Source organism: Sapajus apella, unplaced genomic scaffold, assembly GCF_009761245.1.
Source record: "Sapajus apella isolate SASKATOON/1434 unplaced genomic scaffold, GSC_monkey_1.0 scaffold46, whole genome shotgun sequence".
Lineage (NCBI taxonomy): Eukaryota > Metazoa > Chordata > Mammalia > Primates > Cebidae > Sapajus > Sapajus apella.
Window position 1 is genome coordinate 1 of NW_022436986.1, and position 20868 is coordinate 20868.

A 20868-nucleotide genomic window follows, 5' to 3' on the forward strand; every position below is an offset into this window, starting at 1 on the left:
GGTGGGGAGGTGCAGGTTCAGATGGAGCAGGATGGAGAGGAGCCAGGAGGGGAATCAGGATGCAAACTGCAGTGAGGCCCAGCGGGATGCCCGGCAGAGCCACACCCTCTCTTTGACAGGAGGCCCAGCTGCCTCAGGCTTCCCTGCCTGCCGCCCAAGTGCCCTGGTCTCCACCACCCTGGGCCCTGCTCACACTTGGGGCAGCGCCAGTAAGTGCCCCCTTTCCTCCCGCAGGTAGCGGAGAAGCGCCGCCTATCCTTGAAGGAGGAACGGCGTGCGAGGGCAGCCCCTAGTCATGGCACCGCCCGCTTGGACTCAATCTCTTCTAAGTCTGCAGCGGGCCAAGGAGCAGAGAGAGATGTCCCTGGCCCCCAGCAAGGGGTCACCATGGAAACCTGCCCACCCCAGACAGCTGCCCGGGACCCTCAGGGACGAGGCAGAGCACGCACTGGCATGGCCAGGTCCAAAAACCCTGTTATGCTTTTGGAGAGTCTGGATTCCCACAAGCTGAGGGCTGCCCGGCCAAACACTCCTCCCCGGGACCATAGACCCAACCCCCAGAGGGCCTCCCGGGACCCTCAGGGACAAGGCAGAGTGTGCACTGGGATGGCCAGGTCCAAAAACCCTGTGGTGCTTTTGGAGAGACTGGATTCCCGCAGGCTGAGATCTGCCCGGCCAAACACTCCTTCCCAGGACCACAGACCCGCCTGCCCAGGAGTGGGGACCAAGGACACCTGGGGTCTCCCTGGAGCCTCTCCTGTGAAGGAGTCACCCAGGCTGTCTAAGGGGTCAAGTGAGGAGGAGAGGGAAATCCCTGGTATGGTTACTGTCGTGGGTACCAACTACAGGCTGCGGCCCTGGAAGCTGTCCCAGAGCCCTGTCCCTGCCTCGGGCCTTCTCAGCCCAGAAGGGCGGGGACCCCAGGGAGCTCTTCAGTCCCAATCTGCAAAGAGAAGAGGCCTCAGCCCAGCACCCACTCCTGCCACCAAGTCCAAGAAGCGAGCTCTCTTTGGAGGCCCATCCCCTGCTGAACAGACGCCCCACCTAGGGCCTGGGCTCAGAGTCTCTGGGGCGCAATCCCTGGCTTGGGGGCTGGGTGGCCCCTCACAGTCCCAAAAGAGAAAGGGTGATCCCTTGCTGTCTAAGAGGAAGAAAAAGCAGCACCGCAGCCAGTAGGGGGACAGGGCAGGCTCTCTGGTGCCAATCCTCAAGGGTGGGGCTCTTAACTCTCGGACCTTCATGGCACTGGGTGACCCCAAAGCAAAGACTTCTCCCCCAGTGCTGATCTTGCTGGGCATTAGCTTTGGAGGGTGGGGGAGGGAGGGGAGGGAGAGAGTGGGGGAGGAAGAGGGTGGCTGAACGGGAAGGGAGGGCCTAGAGGGAGGGGGTAGGAGGTGGGGAGCAACAGCTTGGGGGTCTTCTGTGTAAATATAAATAAATATAGTTGTGTTGGAAATGCTCTCCGGGCTGCTGCCTCTGTCCTCAGGGCTGTGCTGCTCAGTGGAGGGGGTCTGTGAGGGACAGCAGAGGGACTGGGAGATGCCAGGCACTGGGGACTCACGGGGGCCAGTCCCACTCATTCCTGAGGTATAGGCTGCCCCTTCAGATGCTCCAGGGACTGACAGATGCTCAGGAAGTCCTGATCCCTCCCACCATCCACTCACAAGGCCCCACCTGCTTAGTTATCAGCATCCCTCGGAAATCCTGGGATGGAGAGAGCTGGCTGGCTCTTGTTCTGCCCGGTGGGAGCCGAGGAGAAGGCCGCTGCCTGCAACATGGACACAGGGAGAGGCGGCCGCTCCTGCTTAACCCTCATCAGGAAGAGCTTGGGCCCTGGGCTGAGGGGAGATGTCGAGGCGTCTATCCACACGGGTGTGTCTGGGATACGACAGTGGGTGGGGAGCAGGGGAAGTCCCTCTGCCAGCTTCTTGTCCAACTGGCGGAAGCAGATGCTCCTAGCTGTGGCCACAGGGACTGGCCTCAGGCCCTGGGGGTCCTGCATGGAACCCCCCACAGCTATGATTCCCTTCCCATATGATGACTGAACTCTTGTGTGCAATTGATGCAGACACAGATTTACATTGGTATCTGAAACAGTTCCTTCCCAACCCACCATCACCAATGGGCACAAGCATGGTCAGCCTGCCAGGCCCAGGGTGGGGTGTGTCTGCTGGTCCCAGGGCCAGGGAGAGCTGGGACCCAGGCCGAGACGGGTCGAAGGTCAGCCACCCTTCTGCCAGGCACAGACCTCAAGGGCAGAGCAGGGGCTGCCTGGGATGTGCCACTGGCTGTCTGGGAAGTGCCCTGGGAGTCAGGGGCCAGGCGTTCGCTGAAGGGACCACATAGATGACAGTTGTCCCGTAAGATTATCATCACCCCCTTTTTTTTTGAGACAGAGTTTCACTCTGTCACCCAGGCTGGAGTGTAGCGGGGTACAATCTTGGCTCACTGCAACCTCTGCTGCCTGGGTTCAAGCGATTCTCCTGCCTCAGTCTCCTGAGTAGCTGGGATAACAGGTGCCTGCCACCACGCCCAGCTAATTTTTGTAGTTTTTAGTACAGACAGGGATTCACCATCTTGGCCTGGCTGGTCTTGAACTCCTGACCTTGTGATCCACCCACCTCAGCACCCCAAAGTGCTGGGATTACAGGCGTGAGCCACAGTGCTCAGCCTTTTTTTTTTTTCCTAACTATATACTATCTAGGTTTACGTAAGTACACTCGATGATGTTCCCACAATGACAAAATCACATTATGAAACATTTCCCAGAATGTATCCCCACCGTCAAGCAATGCATAACTGTATTCTAGTTATCGTACATTACGTCTCTTAAACTTTTTCCTCGTATCTAACTGAAATTGTGTAGCCTTTTATCAGTATCTCTCTATAACCCCACCCCAGTCCCTGGTAACCACAATTCTACTCTCAATTTATACGCGTTCAACTTTTTAAGATGCCACGTGTGAGATCATGCCATATTTGTCTGTCTGGCTTATTTCATTTAACATAATGTCCTCCAGGTTCATCCATGTTATCAAAAGGAGAGGATTCCTCCTTTTGTAAGGCAGTATAATATTCCATTGTGTATATATGGCCTAATTGTTTTAAGGTATGCACTGGTATTACCACAATCTTTGGAAATATGACAACAGCTTAGCTAAAAAAGATAATGCTTCTATAAAGGCATATAAATAAACATCTTGCTAATGACACTTGACTTAAAGAAATAGGTAATCATAATAAGTAATTGAAGAGGGAAAAAGGTTTTGTTTTTTTGTTTTTTGTTTTTGCTGGACATTTCTGTGGTAACCATAGACATATTTTGCTATAGCAATTCCAACACAGCTGGAAAATAAACTTAAAATTTCACCAAGTTTACTCTGGCTGTACCCCTCCTGGGTTCAAGTCTCGCATCAAGGTGATATTATCATATGTGAGCCTTGTAGGAGTCTGACATCTAGGAACCGTTTTTATGTCAATATTTTGGTTGTGAACATCAGTACTCACTAGCAGTATCTCAAGTAACACCTTCTCTCAACCATGTACTGACTGACACACACAGCTGCCCTGAAACAATCAGAGATACTGGGCTCCATTACTTCGTGTGCAGGTTTTTCTTGGCTGACCCTGTCAACAGGACTCTTAGCAGGTGGAGAGCAAAAGCCTTAACTTGCTTACAACAATGGGGCCAGATAGGACTGATTTACATTTACTGACAGAGCAAATCAGGCTGTGCACAGTCTGGTATCTCTTCTTCTATTTGGAGAGGTGCTTTAGAATCAGTTGGAGAGGATCCTCATAAAAATCAAGAAAAAGACAATTGATCGTCCAAGGCCAAACTAAATAATGTTTTTTCAAGACTTGGCTTGGACAAAAAGGAGGCTGTTTGAGTAGAAACTTACAAATATTAATTATGTCACTTTTGCAATTACTATAAATTGCTGTTGTTGTCAAATCTGTTACTAACAGGGTCTTAAATGTTAGTGTGAAGCCGCTTCTTTACGAGTTCATGATTCTACATAAATGAGCCCGAAACAACCTACATGTTCAAACCTGATGAATACCTGAAACCAAGCTGGTGGTATACATCTGAAAACCTGATTATCTTCCCAGGTTCAGGGAAAGTCAGCAGGAAGGACTGTAAGAGGAACATTTCCACTTACAGCAGCGCTTGTATAGAAGACATCCAAAGTGAATGGTCAAAAATGCTGAACAGGCCAGGCGCGGTGGCTCAAGCCTGTAATCCCAGCACTTTGGGAGGCTGAGGCGGGTGGATCACGAGGTCAAGAGATCGAGACCATCCTGGTCAACATGGTGAAACCCTGTCTCTACTAAAAATACAAAAAATTAGCCGGGCATGGTGGCGCGTGCCTGTAATCCCAGCTACTCAGGAGGCTGAGGCAGGAGAATTGCCTGAACCCAGGAGGCGGAGGTTGCGGTGAGCCGAGATCGCGCCATTGCACTCCAGCCTGGGTAACATGAGTGAAACTCCGTCTCAAAAAAAAAAAAAAAAATGCTGAACAATTCAATTTCTATGAACCATCCAGAATAAGCAGACCTACAGATAGAAATAGTGGTTGCCAAAGGCTGCGGTGTCTGAGGGAAATGGAAGGTGATGGATGAAGAACACAGTTTCTTTTGGAATGATAAAAATTTCTAAAACTGATTTTGTAACAGTTACACAACTCTGTGACTACACTAAAAGCTACTGAATTGCAAATTTTAAATGGGCAAATTGCATGGTATGTGAACTATGTTTTTATGAAGCTGTTACAAAAGAAAACCTCTAAAAGAGTGAATGGCCAACGTGGGGAAAAGGGATGAAAGGTACTATCAGAAAAATAAGCTACAGATTAAATGTGCAGGACAAGGCTAGAGTGAATCCTGTGCCGTTAAAGCTGAAGAGAGTATGCATTCATGTTTAATATAGGAAGGTAGATGTTTACAGAAATAGGTGTGTGTGTAGATAGATGTTTACAGAAATAGATATGTGTACATGGGTCAGTAAATACACAACTGTTTCCTACCTCTGTCCCTCAGGGGTCTAGAAGCATGGCTAGTGTCTACACCTTAGATTCTAAATATCATTCTTTAATAAAAGAAGCCAGGGAAGGCTCGTTCCAGCGCTAGGACAGGGAAAATGCAAGATGAACTTGGAACATCTTGTAGTATAGAAATTAAGGGTTGTTCTCAACCGCTAAAGCTGGAAAAATTTGAGTAACAAATAATATTAAATTATAACCTAATGAATAAAATAAGCAGCCATGAGTCCATAGTGATGCAAATAAATGACTAAATATAGAAATAACAGGAGAGGGCTGGGCATGGTGGCGCATGCCTGCAATCCCTGCACTTTGGGAGGCCAAGGTGGGCAGATTATGAGGTCAAGAGATCAAGACCATCCTGGCCAACATGGTGAAACCCATCTCTACTAAAAATACAAAATTAGCCGGGCGTGGTGGTGCATGCCTGTAATCCCAGCTACTTGGGAGGCTGAGGAAGGAGAATCGCTTGAACCTGGAAGGCGGAGGTTGCAGTGAGCCGAGATCACACCATTGCACTCCAGCCTGCGCAACAAGAGCAAGACTCTGTCTCAAAAAATAAATAAATAAATAACAGGAGAGAACAGACATATCTTCATTACAGAGCAATTCCAAAAAAATGGAGAAAATTTAAGGAATAAAAATCAACTTAAGAACACTATGGTAATTAAGTTGCTAGAGGCAAGATCCATCAACGAATGCTAAAATTAAAGGACAAAACATGAAGAAGAGGTATTTAGTGGGGTGCTGTGGCTCACATCTGTGACCTAATAATTTGGGAGGCTGAGGTGAGAGGATCGATTGTGCCCCAGAGTTTAAGATCACCCTGGGCAACACAGGGAGACCCCATCTCTATATTTAAAAAAAAATTAGCCAGGTGTGGCGGTGGTGCACGTCTGTAGTCCTAACTACTTGGGAGGCTGAGGTGGGAAGATTGCTTGAGCCGGGGAGGTAGAGGCTGCAGTGGGCCGGGATTGTGCCAATATACTCTAGCCTTGGTAAAACAGCAAGACGCTATCCTGTCTCAAAAAAAGAAAAAAGATTATTTATGTATCTTAAAATTGTCTTCCTAAAATATCTGTCAATTTCTTTTTCTCCTTCTCTCTTTCCTCTCTTTTCTTCTTTCATTTTTTCTTTCTTTTTTGAAACAGAGACTTTCTCTGTCACCCAGGCTGTAGTGCAGTGGTGCGATCTCAGCTCACTGCAGCTTCTGTCTCCTGGGTTCAACCAATTCTCCTGTCTCAGCCTCCCAAGTAGCTGGTACCACAGGCGTGCACCACTACATCTGGCTAATTTTTGTATTTTTAATAGAGACAAAGTTTACCACGTTGGCCAGGCTGGTCTTGAACTCCTGACCTCAAGTGATCTGCCTGCCTCAGCCTCCCAAAGTGTTGGGATTACAGGCATGAGCCACCACGCCCAGTCAAATACTTGTTAATTGCTAAGGTGGCTTTAATATTGTGTTCACAAATTCTTTGATAATCCTTTCTCCAGGAGATACGGCTTAATTTCCCTCCCTTGGCATATGGGCTAGGTGTGGTGACTACTTCTAAAAATAAGAGTATGGAAAGAGAAAAATGATAACTTTATGTTGGCAAAACCTGTCAGACTTCATCTGCACCGAGTAATCAAGGTCAGCATCACCAGAAAAGTCACATTGGTATCATGTACCCCTTGATAAGATACAGTGAAGACACTCACCTCTGTGATATTCTTACAAATAGTTGGCAGTGCCAATCTAATAAGAAAACATCAGGCAAGTCCAAATCGAGACACTATGTAAAGGCCCCTGCCAGTTCCCTTCAAGTGTCAAGGTCATGAAAGACACAGACAGACTTACAGATTGGAGGAGACTAAAGAGACGTGACCACTAAATGCCACATGGGATCCTTGACTGAATCTAGGTCAGAAGAAGGGGAAGAGTGAAAACCTAGTGGAAAACGCAAATCAAGTCTGCAGTTCAGCTGATACTATTGTCCCAATGTTAGTTTATTAGCTCTGGCAAATGTGCCACGGTTGTGTAAGATGTTAACCTTAGGAGGGAAACGTGAACTGACCCACTGGCCCACGGCATCCTACTGTAAGAATAGACTTCACTTATTTATGTATTTGCTGTTGGTTTAGACTCATAAGATTTTTTCCCCCATGCTTTGTAAGTCATTAGTGTACTCGATTAGATTGATACTCCAATTATCCCAGATTTGGCCAATGGGTGGGAGTTCCTTCAGACTGACTCTTCTGTCCTAGCGGGATATTCCATCTTTCTTTTTTTGCTTTTTTGGTATTTTTTTTTTAGCATTTGCCTTTTGGCCTGACAAGGTATTCTGGGATCATCGAATCCTAGTCCTGGAAGCAGCCCCTTCTTCAGGTCATCCTGACTTTCATTACTGGGAAGTGGTGGTATAAGATCTGGATACTGCCTGTGCTCACTGCTACTGCTGTGTCCATGCTTCTTAGTGTTTTCAGTGGACAGACCTAGAAAATACATATGTGTGTATACACACACATATACATGCACACAAAGATGCATGTGCACATAAACATGCATGGACACACATACGCATCTTAGGAATCAAAAGTTCACACCAATACTTCCAATTCTAGTCCATCCTCACAGGATTCTTTTTCTTTGCCCCATTCCTCATTTGTAGGACTTTTCTTCCACAGTGAGAACCCTGGCTCCCAACAACACAGACACATGTACTCATTTGCTCAATCCCATAATGTATATAAAATAGTTTCAGGATGACTCTGCCCATACCACTGCAATATACAAACCTACTAGAGTTTCGGTTTGTTTGTAATTCTAATTCACATATAACATTCTATGTTATACTTTAACCATCTGTGCTGGATGTGCTCACAGGCATATTCCAGCTCGCAGCCTATGCCCCTTCCTTATTTAGACTTTCCTTTTTGCTCTCCATTGCTTTTACCTGTTTAGAAAAGTTTCAAGTTATTAGCCAATCGGGTTTTAGTTTAGATTGTGAGGTCTGGCTCCAGCCAACGGAGATCAGACACAGCAGTAAGGACAACTCCAAATGCGTAAGAAATAAATATACCTGTTTTTCTTTGTTCGTTGTAATCTCATGACAAGATTGCTAGTGGGAGTACCCTTTCTGCAGGAAATTAAAAGAATTGCTTGGCTGAGAGATCCTTTGTCCCAGTACTAATTTTTCTTTGCGGCACCAAAAAGAAAAATTTTATACGTAACAATCAGGGTCTGCTCTCTTGCTATCACAGGAAACCCAAGACCACCAAGTCCTAATCAGCTTTCTGAATGCTGGAAGGTCATGTTCAGAAGAGCTAAGGCTCCCTGGCGGAAGACCTGCTGATGGGCAGACACATGTGTGAGGCCATCCTCCATCAACCAGCGCCAGCCCACCCCTTAACTGACCAGGGACGGAGGAGAGAGCTGAGCAGAGACCACACAAGCTGACCCAGCCTGGAAGGCCCTTTCAGCCCAGATGATGCACAGAATCATAGACAACAATAAAATGGTGATGGATTTAAGCCACTGAACGTGAGGGGGAAACTGACAATATCTATGGACGTTTTTTTACTATCAATAACCTCATCAGACTATGAGCTTCATAAAAGGGGTTAGAGTTTCAACATGTGAATTTTAGGTCTGTCTCCAAATGCAGCTACACTGGGGTTAAAGCTTCAACATGCGAATTTGAGAGGAGAGAGTTTAGTCCCCTAAAGTGAAAAAAGAAGGTGCCAGGTGTATCTGCTCGCCACTTGATCACACATGTTTAAAACAGCACCCAACAAGAAGTAGATTCTCCGTCATTATTTATTGTTTAGTGAATTAAGTAAATACGTCAGTAGTATCCACTGGAGAGACAAAATTGGCTCTCAAGGTTTTGCAGCTCTTAAACACAGTGACTTTACAGTGTTTTTCTCACACGTGCTGGGGTCACTTTCTAAGGTGTATGGAATAGTCCGTACCTTAGTTTGAGTTTCACTCCGAGCACCAAGTTCAGAGCCAGGCTGTGGGACTCATGGTAAATAACCCAACGTGTTGCCTTCCTGCAAAGAATACACAAGTCCCAGGAAGGTCCTTGGAGCCTCAGGGGAGGAAAATAAGGCAGGAGGACTGAGGTCTTCTCAAAAGCTGCTCATGCCTCCAGCCCCAAGGTTTCTTTTGACCTGGATAAAGTAAAACAATGAGAGCACACTGAAATTAGAGGGAGGCAACGGCATTTTGCACACCTTAGTAACAACATGTGGGGGCCTCTGGGTGTCCTGTATGACAGCAGAGGACCAGGAAGCTTTCTGGTGTGATGGAAACATTCTGAATTTCCTCTGTGGTGGTGATTACATGAGTATGCATATTCATCAAAACTTAGCAACTGCACACTTAAAATAGGTGCAACTTGTACATAACTCATTCTCCAAAGCAGTGCTTTTGGAAAGGGCTCATGTGGTCCTTTTCTCTTCCTGGTTCCTTCTCTGCTCACTTGCCAACAGTGCTCCTTGTCCTCTGGGATTCAGCAGGTGGAGGAATGAAGCGAAGAGAAAAGAGATGCCATTCACACAGATCCAGAAGTAAGCTGGCTCATACTGGTGCCTGGAAACACCTACTCAGACACCTCCCTGTTGGGATTGCCTTACGTTGGGCATTACTGTTGGGGTCACTACATGCAGGGGTCTATCCTGCAGAGCCTGACTCAGCAACAGATGAATAAAGTACACTGACACACAGATATTTTGTTTTGCTAGTTTGGCTGAGGGACTGAGCAGCTTACAGGCACCTTGGAGAGTGCTATGAACGGTTGCAACTGCCAGCTCTCCCCAGCTAGTGAGACTCGCATTTATTTAGTAAAGTTTAATTGACAAAGGCTTGAGTCAACACTACTAGATGTTGAAGATTAAAACACAGGGTCTGATGCCTAAAGCAAACACTATCAGTGGGTAAAATCTTTGGTCAACCTCCCCTGAAGAGGGCCATCTAGCTGAAAGCTTAGTTATAAGACTACATGAGTAAACAAGTTAGTTAGGTAAACTCCTCCACATACCTTAGCTATTTGCTTTACTTATTAACTAAATATAAGGGGGATTTAGGCTGCCTTCAGCTGAAACTTCTACTAAAACTATGAAAAAACCCTTAGGACTTCCAAAAGGATTTGAGACTATATTCTGTAACTTTATCTACTATTTTTCCCTTAATATTTTTTCTACCACCCTGAGTGAATTCCTACACCTTTCCGCCAAGGAGCAGTTTGTCAGCCCATCTGTTCTGCCCTCTGTGTTTCCCTGGGCAGGAGTTACCCCCCAGCCATTGCATCCCCCAAACTCTAGAGGTTCAGTTGAGCTGAACTTCACAGGGCCTGAGGCAGGAACACAAGCTACCCCTACCCAAGCCCTTGACAAGGCAGGAGGAGGGGCTTAATAGCACATGCCTGTCTACAGAAGTCCTCCTTTCAAAGCTCCTTAACCTTCCTCCTTCTCACCAGGTGTATCTGCTCACTGCTTCACCATGGATGTTTAAATCAGAACCATCTGTATTTTGGTCTGGCAGCTCACTTGGGAATGAATGCAGCATCCTTGGAAATGTGGTGTACAGTGGATGCACCAATGTCCACCTCCTGCTACAAATGGTGACTGTACTTGTGGCCATCTGGGCTTTTTATTCTGTTGTTGGTTTTGCCTGTTTTACACCACCCATCATCCACCGACAATAGCAGCCTAATTTGTCCTCCATGATGGCTACTTCCCCAACTCCAGGTGGTTGTAGTAAAGAGGACTCCTAGTTCAAGGGGTCAGCCTTGCAGATATTCAAGGGAGAGCCACCTGAGCAGAGGGACAGTTATGGACTAAACTGTGTCCCCCCAAAATTTGTATGTTGAAGCTCTAACCCCCAGTGTGACTGTGTTTGGAGACAGAACCTATAAGGAGGTAATAAACGTTAAGTGAGGTCATAGGGGGGCCTCGATCCAATAGAACTGTGTCCTTATAGGAACAGGAAGAAGCACCAGGGATATCACTCTCTACTCTCCCGTTCTCTCTCTCTCTCTCTCTCCCCCCTCCCTCTCTCTTTCTCCCCGTCTCCCCCATGAGAGGACACAGCCAGAAGGAAGCCGTCTGCAAGCCAAGGAGAGAAGCCTCACCAGCCATGGAATCTATAGGAGCCTTGATCTTGGACTTCCAGGCTCCAAAGCTGTGAGAAATGCATTCTGTTGTTTAAGCTGCCCTGTCTGTGGATTCCGTTAAGGCACTGTGAGCTAAGACAGGGACTAATTGGTGCAAAGGCCCTGACGGGGAACTGGAGGCAGGTTTGAAGGGTGGGGGGAGGGTGGTGCCACGATCACTGGGTGGAGGGTGGGAGTAGGTGGACATGGGTTGAAAGGTTGTGGGGCAGGCGGCCTCCTAGGCAGCGTCCTGATGTTGGTCTTTTCCAAGACGGAAGCCATGGGGAGCACACACTCCACATTACAAGGATGGGCAGGCCCAGGAGGGGAAGCAAGGACACCCTAGAGGCAGCGGGAACTGGCGGGCAGCACCGTGGGGGAGGAGAGGAGGTTGGAATCTACTTTTGTCTTAAGAAGGGCGCTGCTGGAGGGTGGGATGTGAAAACAGAGGGAGAGAGAACTCAGAGGTCACTGCAGGTCTGAACAACTGCAAGGATGGAGGTGCCCCGACCTGACGCGGGAGGCCTGGGCAGGGGCCGGTGTGCAGGGACAGATCCTGGGGCCTGGAGGCCAGAGGTCGGGCCATGAGGCCGTACGGCAAAGGCAGTGCGGGCCCTGAAACCAAGAGAAGACAGCGCTGGCAGGAGGCAGCAGCCCCAGAGTCAGGATGGAGGAAAGCCACGCCGGTGGCCAAGGTCAACCAGGCCTTTGGGGCTCGGCAAGGGCAGCTCTGTGACCTGGTGGAGCCTGGCTCCTGCCTGCCTGACGGGGAGGACCCGCAGGCGGCGACCGCGGACAGAGCGCCAGGAGTGGAGAATGAGGCGGAGCTGGGCTGCAGGAGACGGAGGCGGAGAGACTGCCTGGCGGGAGACGCGGGGGCCCGCAGCAGGGTCCTGGAAGCTCCAGGCGGGAGGAGGCGTGGTGGCGGGAGGAGGCGTGGTGGTGGGCGGGCGGCCGGGTGCGGGGGCAGCGCCTGTGGGCGCCACAGGCAGAGGGGTCGGACCGAGCACAGGGGGCGGAATTGAGAGGCCCGCCCGGCAGGGGAAGTGAAGGGAGGTTGGTTAAGAGCGCCCGCCAGGGGCAGAAGGACGCCAAGCGACTGCGGGCAGAGCTGCGGGAGTGCGCGCCACCCCGGGGGAGGATGCGCTGGGCTGGCTGCGGAGCGGCAGGGGCTCGAGGGGCTGGAAACCCTGCGGCAGAAACTGGAAGGCCGCCGTCTAGGTTGGCTCAGGAGTACAGGGGCGCGCCCTGGTCACCCCGCACCTCCGGGGCGCCGCGCGCTCGCAGGCGGGAGGGCGGAGGGGGGCGGGAAGGAGACGAAGGCGCTGCGATCCCGGGCGCGCCGCGCGCTGGGCGTGAGGCTGCAGGAGCGGCGGTGCAGCGTCTCGGCGACTCCACGTGGGCTTGCGGAGATGCTGCAGGGAGGCGGCGCTGACAAAAGCAGCTCGCTCACAAAAATACGGCGACGCAGGCGCAGAGCAGACGTCTGCTGTGACACCACCCGACTGCCAAAAAGATTGCTGGGATCGCAAGGGCGGGGAGTTGGGGGGAAGGCGGGGGGCCGGGGCAGGGGTGGACCGGAGCCTCGCTTTCCATCTCAGGCCAGCGTGGTGGTCCCAAGGGAATTTAGCCAAACATTTCGTCCTAACCTCAACAACAGGTCCTCGTGAGTCCTCATACAACCTCTCCTTAGCGGGTAACGGGCTGCAGCCATTGAAGTCTAATTTCACGCTGTTGATCAATACTTTCAATAGAATGCTTTCTCATTAATTCTGTGCCTTTAGCTTAACTCTGGACATGTTTCAAGACAACGTATTAATAGGACTGTGGTGTTACGTATTCCATCAATTTATAGATGTAACCCGGAAAACTCAAATATAGTTAGAGGACTGGATTAAATGATATTTACTTTAGCAATAGAGAAATAAATGTATACTGGACTGATGGAAATATTCTAAAGCTAGATTGCAGTGATGGTTACACAACTCTATAGATTTACTGACAGTGTGTGAATTCTGTAGCATGTAAAAAATACCAGTTGTAAAAATGAAAAATCTATCACTAAAAAATAAATACGTGTCTAACTGGAAGAACATAGGATACAGAAGCTGGGGGGCGGGGAAGAGGGAAGGCTAGGGGTGCTAAGACCCTCATTCACATCCTGGTGTGGCAATTACTGCAGTCTAAGTTTACAGAACAAGAAATTCAAATTCAAGAATATTTTGAATCTAGTTAACTTATAGAAAACTATGAGGATATAAGCACAACAAATTAAGAGGCAGAAGGAAAGTAGCCTCAATCAGCTAAACCTTCATCTTTCATAATGGAAAGTCACTGCAAAAGAAATCGAGGTTGATAAATACAGAAGCTTAATAAGTGCATTATTACTTAAAAATTTGAATTTTGAAAGGAACTCCCCAAAATCTAAAAATGCTAATTGTTAAAAAAAAAAATTTGGGGGTGGCTGGGTGTGGTGGCTCAGGCCTGTAATCTCAGCGCTTTGGGAGTCAGAGGCGGGTGGATCATTTGAGGTCCAGAGTTCAACACCAGCCTGGCCAACATAGTAAAACCTGGTCTCTACTAAAAATACAAAAATTAGCCAGGCAGTAGTGGTGAGTGCCTGTAATCTCAGCTACTGAGGAGGCTAAGGCTGGAGAATCACTTGAGCCTGGGAGGCAGAGGTGAGCCGAGTTCAATCACGCCACTGCACTCCAGTCTGAGTGACAGAGTGAGACCCTGTCAAAAAAAAAAAAAAAATTGAGATAGCGTCTCTCTCTGTCACCGAGGCTGCAGTGGAATGGTGTGATCGTAGCACGCTGCAGCCTCTAACTCCTAGGCTCAAGAGATCCTCACGTTTCAGCCTCCTGTGCAGCTATGACTACAGGTGGGCGCCACCACTTCCAGCTGACTTTTTTATAGCGTAGGGGGTCACACTATGTTGCCCAGGCTGGTCTCAAACTCCTGGCCTCAAGCAATCCTCCCATTTCAGCTCCTAAAGTGATGGGACTCCAGGCATGAGCCACCATGCCTAAATTTTTGCCTTTAGAAATTGTCCCATGAATTCCTGGATTGACATAACAGTTGGTATTGTCTTGATAGAAGAGATGTTGAAATAATCTATCATCTTCACACTGCCCGGCATGTGCACCCATGTGTGTGTCTGTACATGTCCGTACGTGTGCACGTGTTACATGAATGTGCACGTGTGTGCACATATGCAAGTGTTTGTGTGTGCTTGTCTGTGTACATGTCTGTCCATGTGTATGTATGTTTTAAGCGATCTGTAAAATCAAAAGAAAAACTAGCCTCAAGGTAAAACTACAAAGAATTCCCACACATATTTACAGTGATCAGTGACATAAAATAGTCTTTCATTATTAAAATAAATACTAAAATTTGGTTATCTGTGATGGTTTAATATTTAGGAAACTAGTTAATACAGATTAAATTACATTTCAATATTTCAAATATTTTCCTAAATCTCAATAACTTTTATTACTGAATCTGCAGATGAAGGTCTTGGTACAATTATATTTTAAAACTTTTTTGAAAGGAGGGGAGAACATTTTATTTTTTTAATTTTATGCTTCCAATTTACATTATGTACACTAAGTGCTATGTAAACTTTTCTTTAGGATATCAATATTTAACGGGCAATACTATTTCATCTGAATTTATTTGGAGAAATACAACTTGGCTGTCTGCTTATGGACATCAAAAAATGTGCCAAATAAGAAAACAGGGCATTAACAATCAGAATTTAAATTTTTTTTTTTAATTTCAATTGTTTTGGGGGTATATGTGGTTTTGGTTACTTGAATAAATTCTTTTGCGGTGGTTTCTGAGATTTTAGTGCACCCATCCCCCGAGCAGTATACACACTGTACCCAATGTATAGTCTTTTATCCCTCACCCCCCCACCGCAACCTTCCCCACTGAGTCCCCAAAGTTTATTATATCATTCTTGTGCCTTTGCATCCTCATAGTTTAGCTCCTACTTATAAGTGAAAACATACAATATTTGGTTTTCCATTCCTGAGTTACTTCATATAGAATAATGGCCTCCAGCTCCATCCAAGTGGCTGCAAAAGACATTATTTCATTCCTTTTCAGGGCTGAGTAGTATTCCATGGTGTATATGTACCATGTTTTCTTTATCCACTCATTGGTTGATGGGCACTTAGATTGGTTCCCTGTCTTTGTGACTGTGAATTGTGCGGCATGTGCATGTGTCTTTTTCATATAATGACTTGTTTTCCTTTGGGTAGATACCAAGTAGTGGGATTGCTGAATCTTATGGCAGTTCTACATTTAGTTCTTTAAGGATGTGATGAAAAGGGAATGCTTTTACACTGCTGGTGAGAATGTAAATTAGTACAACTATGGAAAACAGTTCCATAGTTGTACTAATTTACATTCTCACCAGCAGTGTAAAATATCCCCTTGTCTTTTTCACCACATCCACACCAACATCTATTGTTTTTTGGCTTTTTAATTATGGCCATTCTTGTAGGAGTAAGGTGGCATCTCACTGTGGTTTTAATTTGCATTTCCCTGATGATCCATGATGTTAAGCATTTTTTCATGTTTTTTGGCCATTTGTGTATTTTCTTTTGAGAAATGTTTATGTCCTTTGCCCACTTTTTGATGAGATTGTTTTGGTTTTTTTTCCTGATTCGTTTGAATTCCTTATAGATCTGGATACTAGAACTTTACTGGATGTAGTTTGCAAATATTTTCTCCCACTCTGTGAGTTGTCTGTTTACTCTGCTGACTATTTCTTTTGCTGTGCAGAAGCTTTTTAGTTTAATTAGGTCCCATTTATCTTTGTTTTTGTTGAATTTGCTTATGGGGTCTTAGTCATGGATTCTTTGCCTAAGCCAATGTCCAGAAGAATTTTTCCATTGTTATCTTTCAGAATTATTATAGTTTCAGGTCTTAGATTTAAGTCTGATATTGTTTAGATCCGTTTCCACGTCCCCACTAAATCTCATGTTAAATTGTAATCCCCAGTGTTGGAGGTGGGGCCTGGTGAAGGGTGACTGAATCATGTGGGCAACACTCTCATAAATGGGTTAGCGCCATACCCTTGGTGCTGTTTTCACGATAAAGTTCTCAGGAGATCTGGTGGTTTAAAAGCATGTGGCACCTCCCCACACTCTCTTTCTCTCTTCTTCCTGCTCCAGTCACATAAGGCATGCCTGTGCCTGCTTCCCCTTTGCCTTCTGCTATGATTCAACGTTTCCTGAGGCCTCCTCAGAAGCCAAGCAGATACGGGCATCATGCTTCCTCTAAAGCCTGTGGAAAAGTGAGCCAACCTCTTCTCTTTGTAAGTTACCCAGTATCAGGTATTTCTTTATAGCAATGTGAGAACAGACTAATACAAAGTCTTTGACCATCACGAGTTGATTTTTGTGTAAGGTGAGAGATGGGGATCCAGTTTCATTCTTCTACATGTGGCTTGCCAGTTTTCCCAGTACCATTTATTGAATAGAGTTCTTCAATTTATATTTTTGTATGTTTGGCAAAGATTAATTGGCCGTAAGTGTTTGGCTTTATTTCTTGGTTCTATATTCTGTTTCATTGGTGTACCTACCTACTTTTATACCAGTACCATGCTGTTTTAATAACTATAGCCTTGTAGTATGACTTGAAGTCAGGTAACATGATACCTCCAAATTTGTTCTTTTTGCTTAGTATTGCCTTGGTTATGCAGGCTCTTTTTTGGTTCCAAATGAATTTCAGGATTGTTTTTCCTAGTTCTGTGAAGAATGATGATGCTATTTTGGTGGGAATTGCATTGAATGTGTAGATTGCTTTGGGCAGTATGGTCATTTTCACAATATTTATTTTTCCCATCCATGAGCATGGGATGTGTTTCCATTTGTTTCTGTCATCTGTGATTTCTTTCAGCAGTATTTTGTAGTTTTCCTTGTAGAGATCTCTCTCCTTCTTGGTTAAGTATATTCCTAAGTATTTTATTTTTGCAGCTGTGGTGAAAGGGATTGAGTTCTTGATTTGATTTGATTTTCAGCTTGGTCATTGTCGGTGTATAGTAGTACTACTGATTTGTACACATGGATTTTGTATCCTGAGACTTTATTGAATTTGTTTATTAGATCTAGGGACTTTTGGGATGAGTCTTTTTTATTTTTTTTATTTTTATTTTTACTTTTTGAGACAAAGTCTCACTTTGTTACCCAGGCTGCAGGGCACTGGCTCAATCTCGGCTCACTGCAACCTCTGCCTTCTGGGTTCAAGCAATTCTCCTTCCTCAGCCTCCTGAACAGCTGGGATTACAGACACATACCACCAGATCCAGCTACTTTTTTGTATTTTTAGTAGAGATGGGGTCTTGCCATGCTGGCCAGGCTGGTCTCAAACTCCTGACCTCAGGTGATCTGCCCACCTTGGCCTCCCAAAGTGCTGAGATTAAAGATGTGAGCCACTGTGCCTACCCTAGCAATTGTTAAAAATGCATGCTCTGAATAAAGAGACACCCCAAACAGGCTTCGTGTGAGCAACATGGCTGTTTATTCACCTGGGTGCAGGCAGGCTGAGTCAGAAAAGTGAGTCAGCCAGGATGAGTCTTTAGGGTTTTCTAAGTATATAATTATCATTGGTGATTTTTACTTCCCCTTTTCCAATTTGGATGCCTTTCATGTCTTTCTGTTCTCTAATTACTCTGCCCAGGATTTACAGTACTATGTTGAATAGAAGTAATGAGAGAGGGCATCTATATGTTGTTCCAGTTCTCCAGGGGAATGCTTTCAACTTTCCCCTATTCAATATGATGTTACTTGTGGGTTTGTCCTATACAGCTTTTACTACTTTCAGGTAAGTCCCTTCTGTGCCTATTTTGTTGAAGGTTTTTATCATAAAGCGATGCTGGATTTTATCAAGTGCTTTTTCTACATCTATTGAGATGATCATATGGTTTTTGTTTTTAATTCTGTTTATGCAATCTGTCACATTTATTGACTTGCATATGTTAAACCATCCCTCCATCACTGGGATGAAACTCACTTGATCATAATGTATTATCTTTTGAATATTTTGGATTCAGTTAGCTAGTATTTTGTTGAGTATTTTTGCATCTATATCATCAGGGATATTGGTCTGTAGTTTTCTTTTTTTCTTATATCTTTTCCTGGTTTTAGTAGTGGGGGGATACTGGCTTCATAGAATGATCTGGGGAGGATTTCCTCTTTCTCTCTCTTTTGAAATAGTTTCAGTAGGATTAATACCAATTCTTTGAACTTCTGCTAGAATTCATCTGTGAATCCATCTGGTCCTGGACTTTTTTTTGTTGGCAATTCTTTTTTTATTACTCCTTCAATCTCACTGCTTGTTATTGGTCTGTTCCAGGTTTCTATTTCTTCCTGATTTCATCTAGGAGGGTTGTATATTTCCAGGAATTTATCCATTTCCTCTAGGTTTGCTAGTTTCCGCATATAAAGGTGTTCGCGGTAGCCTTTAAGGATCTTTTGTATTTTTGCGATATCAGTTGTAATATCTCTTGTTTCATTTCTAATTGAACTTATTTGGATCTTCTCTCTTCTTTTTTTTTTTTTTTTTTTTTTTTGAGACGGAGTTTTGCTGTTGTTGCCCAGGCTGGAGTGCAATGGCGCGATCTCGGCTCACCGCAACCTCCACCCCCTGGGTTCAAGCAATTCTCCGGCCTCAGCCTCCCGAGTAGCTGGGACTACAGGCATGCACCATCATGCCCAGCTAATTTTTGTATTTTTAGTAGAGACGAGGTTTCACCTTGTTGACCAGGATGGCCTTGATCTCTTGACCTCGTGATCCACCCGCCTCGGCCTCCCAAAGTGCTGGGATTACAGGCTTGAGCCACCGCGCCGGGCCGGATCTTCTCTCTTCTTTACTTGGTTAATCTCACTAATGATCTATGAATTTTATCATTTCAAAGAACCAGCTTTTTGTTACAATGAGAATTGTTAGATTTACCCACGTACTTTTTTCTTCTAGCTTGCTATTGGGTTGATTCTTATGTAGCATTTACCCTTAAGGTTGTTAAAACATTCTATCAAGGTATTCTGTTATGCAGGCGTTTACATCTTTTGCATAAGTGGTGCCCTGGGTTGCACTTATTCTTGACCAAATGCAAAACAAACACCACTGGCACCATACACTAAACTATTTTTGTATCATAGGTTATAAGATTTGGTGAAAGCCAAAGGGAACCTTTAAGATTAGAGAGACCCTTTAGTAGTTCATCGTTGGGCTTAGAGAAGGAAAAAAAAATAGTTATATACTGCATTTCGTATTTCCTACAAATAGGGTTTCAGCAGCTGAGGCCTTTTTAGTTCTAAAACTTATTACACTAGGATTTACTTTGAAATATAGTTTACAACCAAATCAAGTATAATATATATACACTGGCACTTCAGCACAAGGGCAAACTTTTTAAAAAATTATTTTGGACCTTTAAACTTAGGCCATAGTGCCTAAAAAACAATCCACGTTCTTACATTCAGCAAATTCATACTAAAATATCTTATTCTTGTAAGATAAAGGTCAAGAAAACTTTATATATGCTACAAGTTTATTACATGTATTTACATAGCTCGTTCTTCCCTCATTACTTAAAATTTTCACATTATACAACTCCCCAGAGTAAGTTTCCTTTCCCCAGAGAAAGTTTTGTAGAAATGATGAGGCCAGTTCACTATAAAGCTTGTGCAGGCCAGGCGTGGTGGCTAATACCTGTAAGCCCAGCACTTTGGGAGGCCAAGGCAGGCAGATCACCTGAGCTCAGGTATTCAAGACCAGCCTGGCCAACATGGCAAAACCCCATCTCTACTAAAAATACAAAAATTAGCCAGATGTGGTGGTCCATGCCTGTTATCCCTGCCATTCAGGAGGCTGAGGCAGAAGAATCACTTGAACCGGGGAGGCGAAAGTTGCAGTGAGCTGAGATGGCACCAGTGCACTCCAGCCTGGGCAACAGAGCAAGACTCTGTCTCAAAAAAAAAAAAAAGAAAAGAAAAAGAAACAAAAGAATAGCTTGTGTAGTGCTGTAATACAAAACTGTATTTTGAAAGCTGTTGAGTCACTATTAAATAATGTTTCTATAAAAATGGTTTTGGTGTATTTGTTGGCAGACACCTACCCACTGCATTTAAGAAAGAGGGCCGTTGGGGTACACTGTGCTCATTCAAATGAGCTCCAAATGCCCTTCCCGCCTTCATCACTGCACACTTTACTAAAATGCAACTATTAGGAAAACTTCATATTTTCATTTTATAGTACATCTGGTTGTTTTCATATTACCAGCTTGGGCATTTCTAGTATAATAAACATTTAGATGTTTACCTGCTTCTCAATCTTTATATGCTTAGCTAGATAATTATAATCTGATTCACTAACTCTCAACGATTTACTGTCCGTGAATGATAATCTTATATTACTATTTTTCCCCAACCAACAGCAGAAAAAATTGGTTCCTTTACCACTCCCTACATCTAAACATGAATGGTTTCACTTAAAAGTTACTCAGTTGAGAAAACTTAATATCAAATACAATTATTGATTTAGTTACTTTAAGTTGCACTGATGCTACCATTACATCACAGTGCACCCAACAAATAAAACAAATGAGATGAAATCTATTATGTTTCTATGCATATTTACATGTGTGTGTGTGTGTGTGTGTGTGTGTGTGTGTG